Raw genomic sequence first — 9,911 nt, forward strand, 5'->3', positions numbered from 1 at the left:
ATTCCTCATCCCATAAGAACAGGTAGAGTCACAGAGTTTGGGGAAGCTGCACGGTGATAGAATCAAAGTGTCCCATATATTCCAGATGAGGGAATCCCCGTTGGAATCTCCGCTGGTCCATATGTCACACAAGACAAGTCACCGGGGGATCTGCACGCCGATTGGCTATCGCGCCTGAGTTCAGATATTTCAACTCTCGCGAATCGTTCGCGCGAATGACACGCGCCTCTGCATTGACTTTTCATTCGCGCGAATGATTCTATTCGCGTTTGGTGTGAATGCGCCATTAAAAGAACAGATCTCATCATACATTTAGTTTGTGGACTTGGTAATACCAGATAACCAGTGACCTCTGATGTGTCACATACCCATGACAACCACCAGAACATTCTAGTTCATCAGAAAAGAAGAGTGCATTATGTACATTGTATTATTCCATATAATAGCTTACATAAAAGACAGCAGAAGTGATTTTAATTGAGCCTCCACAGTTAGCCAAGATAACTTGTTATGCATCTCCCGCACATTAGTGTGAAAGGAACAATGAAGGGCCAATGTGGCAGCTCTATTTTGTACAATTTGAAGTTTCTTTTAAATATTTTTCCACAGAACTTGACCAGATAAGTGGACAGTACTCCATGTGTGAAAGAACCACATATTTTATGACAAAAGGTTGAACAAATTCTGGACATTGAAAAAGCAATTCCTTTCTATATCTTGGAGACAATATAATCAATCTGGTCTGGTTGTTGGTATTAAGCAATGCAAACTGAGCATCAGGGTACCATTTCTTTGCATTACACTACAACCTGACATGTTCAGAGTATGTTTTCTGACATGTAGCAATGATAGAAATAACAACCCAAATAAAAACTGCCTTAGACAACAAGCTTAACAAAACAGTAATTCAGTTCAATGCAATGCATGATGGGAGACAAGATATGATGAGTTATTGTTTCAGCATTCCACTGAGTGCAGTAGAAATGTTTTATGTTGTTTTGCTTTGGTTGTATTGCTGCTGGTATTGATATGCAGGTTCCCAAGTCTAAATTAAAAAGATCATACCATAGAACAGTTGGGGGCTGCCTTGTAAAAATATTATGCAAGCCACAAAACATAACTAACAAAGCTGTGTCTAATGTAAAACAGTTGCTGATAAGCGATGTTGGTGGGCAGATCCCCTCTAGTATCAGGTGACACCTCTGACCAAAATTTGGGCAAGGGCATCAGTGATCATCAGCCACCCAGCATCTTTTCAAAGTCATCCTTCAAGCAGAGCTGGAATGAATAATTACTTTCAGAGTAATTACATTTTCCACCATTGTTGACTGTGGAGAACCTCTGACTGTGATCACTCAATGCAACAAAACTCATTAATGAAATCACCAAACGCTTTCTAATCTTGACAGATTGGATCCCCATGGATAATAAATATCCTGCCCCTGTCCTTGTCTCAGTCTCACAACAGAATCAAACAACATGTTGTACAGCTCAGCAGGTGCACTTCCAGATTAATTGGTTTGATTATCACCATGCCAACTGGTGCATAAAATTATACACTTGTGAAATTGCAACTTACTTATTCAAAGTGAAAATACTTTTTGCGCCTACAGTATTACATTTTCTGTAAACGTATATCTGTGAGGCTCTAGTACACCTGTTTTGGAGTTTAATGAGAAACTTACTTGACAAAATCTTTGTAATTCAGTCTATTGGAGCTAGTAGCAAGCACCTAAAAAGTGTCCTCAATTAGTTTTAAAAAGTAATTTGAAAATTGTCATTTCAGTTTCCACAATCAAAGCAGTTTTGAGCCCCCCCGTCAAGAATATATTGTTGGCATTATGACATCTGGCAGCCAGCATTACCACAGCTTAAACAGGTGGAAGCTGCTGCTTTCCACCTCAGCCGCTGCCCTCTTCACCCACCCACCCCGGATGGTTAGAGGTCGTGTCCAGCCTGCCCAATTCACAAGCTGGAAAAAGAACAGAATTCGGTTAAAGACGTTTGGAAGAAGAATTTATTCTGATGTATTATTGTGTTTTCTTTTTTTCACAAATTGCACCTAATATTCACAAATACCCCATACAACCCCATTTCAAAAAAGAACTAACTATTCCTTTAATTCACGTTCCAAGACAGTAAGTTGCAGTAACGCTTGTTGTCACCTGCCAATAAATGTCACAACCAATTCGAGGAATTTGGTTCATGGAGGAGGCAAAGAGTCCTGAGGCTACTGGACCAGTTAAGAACCACTGCTTCATCTGTAATGCTCCACTGAAGAACACTTTATGTCTCCAGAATATGCAGGTAAATGACATTATAATTCTTTAAAGCTGCTTGTCATAGAACAGGTCATGCTGAAAATAGGAATCAGGAGCATCTTGGACAAAGGCTTCTAAATGGAGCCGTCATTCTTTTTGTGTGATGAAAGCAGGTGTGTTTTATATAAAAGATATTCTGAGCAGAGCGCGGTGTGTCAGGCACTCTGAATGTGTTGGGTCACTGGCTTTGTCCTCTTGTCATAAACTATCTTTCACAGTGGGCACACGGTTCTCGCCCATGACCTTTTCACAGATCCCTGCAGTCCCCCTGTGTCCAGAGTTCTTCTCCTTCACCTGTACCTGCTCTGCCTCATCCTGTCTGCCTTCTAATTAACACATAGTCATTAAAGCTCTCAGGTGCCCGGTACAATGTCTCGATGCCCGAATGGAGCTGATGACAGATTAAGAAACCCCCTCTGGTGCTGTGCCTTTTCTCATATAATCATCAGCCCTCAGGTCAAGTGCTGCATCCACACAGGAGCACGAGGTAAAGAAGAGAAACTGATAGGATCACAGGTACAATCTCATCCTCTCATGCTCCAGTTCACAAACAGGACACGCTGGTAACATACTAGACTATCGGTCAATGATATCAGAGGAAATCATTGTGATCGGGGGTTCAGACATACATCACTGTGTGTTATCTTGTCGGTAGTTTCAGTGTTAACAGAGGATTATACTACAGAAGAAACACTGACATAGAGAAGGAACATAATGGCCCCTATCTTGTACATGGTGTAAAGCGCCTTAGCGTGCAATGCAAGTGTCACTGCTATTTTCCACCTGATTCAGCTGACATTTTCAAACCCAGCGCCCATGTTGCGTGAATAGCAAATTAATTGTCAGTGCCCATGGATATTTTGAATGTGCTGTAGAGCTCTCTAGCATTAGCTGTGGTTAGCTTGTCAGATATTTGTGTCCCAATTCGTTATTTTTATTCTTTGTACTGGGGTCCATTTTCAGATGTTCTCCCCTGCAGATTTAAAATAATTCAAAGAGTGACTTGTATAAAGTGCACAGATCTGCCTTCAATTGTAAAATTCTCCTTGGGGAAGGTAGCCCCAAATACAGGGTTTGGACTAAGTACCAAATGTGATCAAAGTCTGGATCCATCACTGAATATTATGACTCCCACAGTAAAGGACCAAAAGAGTTCGGACAAATCCCGGAAGCCCTGACAATAGATCTAACAAATCCTCATTTACTTTTACTAAAGTCTACCAAAATATGACATAAAGAACAAAGGCAAGGATGAAAAGGTAGACAGTTCACAATGCCTTTTTTAAAAAGAGACGTGTCAGCCTCATTTTAGTAAATGCATACCTGAACAAACTCTAAAAGATCCACAAGGTTTGTCTCTGTAAGCTCTATTTCCAAAATGATAATAAAAAAATGCCATATACACTTCATTTCTTCCTCAGCTGTCCTTTGTGATAGCAGCAGTAGCTGTTCAGGTGACTGACACAAAGTGACAATTTTTTCCACCTCAGTTTTCAGATAATGATATGTGCTTCTATTCTCCACCAGCTTGTGAAGGTGACTGTGGGTCTGAGTTACATCTGAAGGTGATAATGAGAGGCAGGAGGCCGACACAAATTACAGGGTTGGACTCTGTGACCATCCAAAGCCATGTCTTCTGCTTGATTGTCCTTTGGTAAAGTTTCTAGCTGTGGCAGCAGCTAAACGTTTCAATGATAAAAACAACTTGATGACTTCCACCTCTCGTCTGGTTGAGGTCAACATGTCTGGTGGCACTGTTGCACAACCAAAGACAACACAAAGAGAGCGCCGAGTTGTCACGTCTACATCACATCCAATCAATAAACTGCATTGAAAGATTGATGTACAGTATGTACACAGTAGTATAGGGGCTTGTCAACAACTGCAAAAGGTACTGCTCCAAAGCAGGTTTAAATGACAATGCATTTCTTGAGGGCCAACTTATTTTTACAATCAATGCAATAAAACACCATTCTTCAATAAGTATGTTTTTAGTAGTGTCTGTAGCGTTTTATATCTTAGTGTCCATGCCTGTATTCTGGCCAGTTTCTCAATGGGCCTGTACTGACTGGTATCTCTTGTGGGTAATACACTTGCTATAAACAAGTACCTCACATAACCCGACTCCATAAGAAATAAACTCTCTCTTGAGGGGAACTTGTCCAGAAACAGCAGAGACTCTTGAAGTTCCAAAAGGCAAAAAAAAGTACACAAGAAATGTTGATCAGAGACACAACTGGACCTGTGATACAGCTCTTAAAAACGCTTCAAACTCCTACAAGAACTTGATCCTCGTATCCCCTGTCTGGCATGTTTAGTATCACTCAGCAACATACTGACTGTAAAATTGTTCCTGAAGGCAAAACCTTTGCTATGTGAATGTGTAAATAATTATTTAATTTGCTGTACTGCATGGCACCTACAGAGTGTATGAATGTGCATGTCAAAGATTAAAAACTGCCATAGTGTCAAGTGCTTGCAGTGGTTGGAAACTTAAAAGGTGCAATACACAGTCTTTTTTACATATACATAGAAAACAATGGTACTGAGGAAAAAGTTGTGCTTGTATAGACTTTTGGAAATTGCAGAAAATTTGCCAGACAGACAAAAGGAAAAAGCAATTAAAGACAATTGCTGAATTTATTGAACTTGATGATCAACCTTTCTCGGTGATTTAAAAACACACTTTTTCATTTTTCTTGTAACCTCTACTCCAACCTCAAATCACAAACTGAGTAAGTAGACCATCAGCCTGAAGCACAGCTACTTACCTGTTAAAAGTCCAGCTTTTAGAAATCTTTTATTTTTATTCAAATGAATTCTACACACTGGTCCTGACCTTGGATATCAAAATAAATAGGAAGTGTATTTTTGTTCTCCTCTGTAGCTCTATGGAGCAGACTACCTTGTCATTATCATTTTAATGCTACTGTCCTTAAGTGACACAATCTAGGCCAAGCACTGACTCAGAAAAGGTCTGCTCTGCTTCCTTCCAGCATAGCCTCATCTCTATAGACAACTGAATCAAAAGTGACCAGTCTTGGGAGAACTTTACCTTTTTAAGAATTGAGCCAGGGCAAGGAAAGAGGACATCACATTACTGCTCAGGGAGATAGGGAGGAACGTGATCAGATGCTTAAAAGAGGCCCAGGTGCTGGAAAAAGAAATTTAATGATGTCCCATGAGAAGACAAAGCCAAAGCAGACTGACCCTGTCAAGTCAAAGCCAAGGATAGTTACCTTGTCAGGGCACAGGACATGTAAATGGGCCTGTCCCTGTTCACACTTTGACATTTTGATGCAATAAATAATCTTCCTCATTAAAACGATAGTGCATCTAGAAAAAATAAGCATGTGTGCTTGTGCACTTTTGTTTGGTTTCAGTTGTGTGTAAAATTTGAAGTCGATAATGGTAGATTTCTCCAGCAGAATTAAAGTGAAGTGAAATTAATTAAAAGCCAAGCAGACATCCTGACATGCAACAGTGTTTCTGTCATTGGGCTATGCGAGCGTTTTCTAGTGACAGATGGTGCAGTCAGCTTGAAAACAATGGTGAAGGACACACTGGCCAGGATGTCATAGTGCGCCCTGCCTCCATCTATATTGACTGAGCGTGAGAGCAAGGGAGACGACCTCACATTGGTCTCCTCTCATAACACACTACATCAACTGTATACAGAGTTTGTCTCTATTCCCCTGACCAAAGCCTGCACAGCACCCTCTCATCAAGAAGGTCAAAGGGTCAAATGGCTGCAAAGTACGCCTCTTGTCAGATTTACAGCATAGCAGAGGCCTTGAGACACATTCCTACATTTTCTGAAAACAGTGTATGACAGAGCGTGGCCTCTCCTGGGAGAAGTAATCTCTGCCATCTCCACTGGCCTTCAGGATGCTCTTTGCTTCACTGTGTCAGTTAAATTCAGCAAAATCATATCAACCTCAAATTATGTTCAACCCATCCTACTGCCTCCCCCTTTACTGTCAGACTAATCTGAGAAGCAATATTTCTAAATGCTCACCATCTTTATCACTTCTCTGCTTGGATGAGGGGGTGGAAATAAAAGGTCAGTTTGGCCTGATGTCAGGTAAGGGTTAAGGCTGATTTATACTTCTGCGTTGAATCAATGGCGTACCCTACGCCGGGGGTCCGCGTAGCTCCCGTACCTACGCCGAGGCCTACGCACGTAGCTGACGTGCACCTCCTCCAAAATGTAACTCCCCGTAGAGCCGACGCGGACCGCAAGCCCTGTGATTGGTCCACTCGACGGCTTTGTCTTTCCCGCATTTACAACACTTCCGGGATCCCGGACATCGGCCGCGTATTTCATCTCCTCCTCTCTATTCTTCATTTAATCATGTCTGTATGATAAACAGCAACATGTAGCAGCTGTAGATTAACATAACATGCTCTGAAACTCTGTGGAAAAGTAAACGGAGATTGTAGCGGGACCGGAAGCAGGCGGCCGGCTATCAGAGAGACCGCACTGCCCTAAGGGGTTTCGGCGGAGAATTGCTGCGTGACACAGACACACCGACGCACAAGTATGTGGGGCTCATGTCCACGTCAGCCCCTGCTGCGTAGGGGCGACGCAGAAGTATAAATCAGCCTTTAGGGTTTAAAGTTGATAATATCCCTTCTAGGAAATGCTAATGTCACAAACAAGACAATGTATAAAGATAATGTGACATAAAATATTCAGGTTTTTAGTGACACAAAGCGGGCTCTTATATAACCAGGGTGAACGAACATGGGAACCTAAATGCTGCTCTGAAGCAGGTTAAACCTACTGTGAGGAGTTTTAAGCTGGTTATGAAACAGACTGAGAATATTACTGGTGTTATTCAAAGACCTATAAAAGCAAAACAGACCATTTCTTCATTCTGCAAAGAATGATTGTTAAAAAGTAAAGAATGATCTTTTTAAAATCAGAATACTAGACAAATACAGGATAGAGTCAGAAAAGAGATATGGCAGTGCCTCTGAGTACTACTTTTTTAACTTCAGAGTATTTGAGTGCCTGGAAATCCTTTATCATTCATCATACTGGCATACTGCATTTTTGATGCAACAGTAACAATGCAAGTAATCCAAATATTTTTTGTTCTTTATTTTCACACAAGCTATTAATTTCCCATGCTTTAAATTCATTACGCAGGAACTTACACAGTTTAATTCCAAAAATGATCCCTCTTGTTGTTGTTTACATGTGGCAGTCTCTACAACTAAATGGACATATGTGAAAAAACAAAGCTAAAGCTACTTGAGTGATTGCCACAGGTCAGCAAGCAAGCAAATCTGAAACAGGCCCCATATTACAAGTCCTGTTTAACAGCTGATTTACATACGTTTATGCTATGGGTACAGTATGTCACAAATAATATGCCTTGCTGTGGTTACAAGTTGTACGCTCTTCACACTCAGCTTATGTATGTTAACAGACAACCTAATCCTACATAATCACTACAAATAGAACCTGAGTTTGTGTTAAAAATGGTCTGTCTGTCTCTGATAACTTGCTGATCCATTGCTCTTATTGCTGTAATGAGGTAAATTATGGTGGTATCTAAAAAAGACACTTCCAATTGAAGGTAATTTGAAATGAACTAAATGGGAGGTGGAAGTGAGGGGTGCCAGCAGAGGGGAGGCAGCCTAGCGTAAACTGGTGTTCCAGGAGTGCAACTTACCCACCACTCGTGAACTCACAGCAAATAGGTGCAAACTATTTTGTCCCGTGCGCTTACCACAATAAACAGTTCAGGGAACCACCCAGAGTGCCTAGCCTCCATCAGTAGCCGGCAAACACCTCAGGGGAAATAAAAGTATTAAAACAAAGAAAAGTCAATAAACCAGTTGGTCCAGCTGAAAATACAATAAAGCAAATAGTCAACTTAGGCAAAATGTTCAACACAGGCAAAACAGCAGCCAATAAAAGGTCTGAAATACAGAAATGAATGCATTACATATTAAAACTTCTTTATAAACAATGTATAAAATATGAAATCAACTCTCGAGTCATGTTGCCTGACTTACAAAGTGACAGCTACCAAAGACTTCAAGTCTTTACACCTCATGCAAAGGACCAACAGGACAACAGAGACTAAATGAATGAAACTGAAGCAAACCAGACACCAGTTCACCCGAGGCAGACAGGGGGCTATTCCAGGACAAATTAACTTAGTTAATTTTAAGTAAATGCAAAATTACTTAAAAGAAGCTTAGAATAATCATTTGGATTTGTAACCTACCTCAGTGCAAGGAGCATGTGGCAACCAGCAAACAGCCAAGACAAATGGGCAGCCATGCTGCCACAGGTGCTTTATATCTGGTTCAGCTAATTAAGGGGCTGGAACAGGGGAGGAGTTGACCTACTTTCAAGAGGCTGCATTCAAGGCCAACAATGAAAAAGTATTGACTAAAACCACTGCTCCCACAGCACATACATTAAAAAAAACTGTGGTGTAGAGGCTTTTACACTTAATGCTGGATGTTATCTGGCCATATGTGGGCTGAAACCAGTTAGTGATACAAAAGACTATTGGCAAGAAACAGCAACTTAAGAGAGCCTTCCCTTTGGTTTATGTTGCATAAATAAAACTCCCAATAAAAAATATCAATTTGTTATTAGGGTACAGTATAAACCATGTTTTGTTGACATCAGGAACAATAGATTGAGTTTCTTATCAATACTTTTTTCAAAAGATTGCAGGGCTAAATAAACACAATGCACAAAGTTGAGCACAGCTATCAAAACATTGTCAAATTTGTAAAAGGACTGCTAGGTAAACTAAAAAAAATAAAGCTGACAATGAATTTACAACTAATGTCATAATTATTAAAGATACAGAGTAGAAATGGGAATAATAGCGATATCTAGATTTTAGATTAAAACCATTGCTTCACTGAGGGGAGGGGTGAAGCGATGCTGGCCTTAAAGGAAAGGAAGCTCTTGAGATGCATGATAAATATGAGCCTCAATTTGTCAAAAATATCTTGAAATAAAAAATATTTTGAGCAATAACTCTCTTATTATTATCATTTGTCCTCCAATCAGTGCATTCTCAGGGCCACCAACTAAATACCAAAACATGTATTAAACTAGTTCATTTTTTGTACTGTGTTTGTTGATAATACAGAAAAATGGCAGCCTCCGTGGAAGAGAACCACCTCCCATGTAGATATACAGTAAAAAGCTAATTCTAACAAATACAAAACAGTTTTGATATTCAGGTGATTATACAATTTAAACATACTAATAAATATTATATCACATTTCAAAAAAGTCCGTTCAACTAAATGCTGCTAATTACTGAACAGTGCGCCTTTAAAACAAAGACAAGAAATGAAGATGAGTCATACTCTGCCCTCTGCTTGACCTCTACCATTGCAGCATCACTGTTAATTGCTTCATTTGTAAAAGTTGCTTGTTGGTTTTTCAAATAGGCATTACACACTGAGGTTTTTGCTCTTTATGTTTTGCAGACAGTGTTCTATACAATTCTGAAGACAGGAATTTGTTTACAAATGATGTGCCTGATAGTGTGTCTAGTGTATATAACCATATCCTTTATGTGCAGTGAGGGGATGGGGAGC

General features: G+C 40.2%; 1 long non-coding RNA gene across 1 annotated transcript; it reads right to left on the reverse strand.

Moving 5' to 3' along the window:
• Positions 1–467: 467 nt before the first annotated feature.
• LOC117810040 lies at positions 468–8,604 on the reverse strand. Its single transcript, XR_004630672.1, has 3 exons — positions 8,567–8,604; positions 8,063–8,124; positions 468–1,972 (listed from the first exon to the last, which is right to left on the reverse strand). It is a non-coding gene; the product is annotated as an uncharacterized LOC117810040 (long non-coding RNA).
• Between the last annotated feature and the right edge of the window lie 1,307 nt (positions 8,605–9,911).

Source organism: Notolabrus celidotus, chromosome 3 (genome assembly GCF_009762535.1).
Source record: "Notolabrus celidotus isolate fNotCel1 chromosome 3, fNotCel1.pri, whole genome shotgun sequence".
NCBI classification, from domain to species: Eukaryota; Metazoa; Chordata; class Actinopteri; order Labriformes; family Labridae; genus Notolabrus; species Notolabrus celidotus.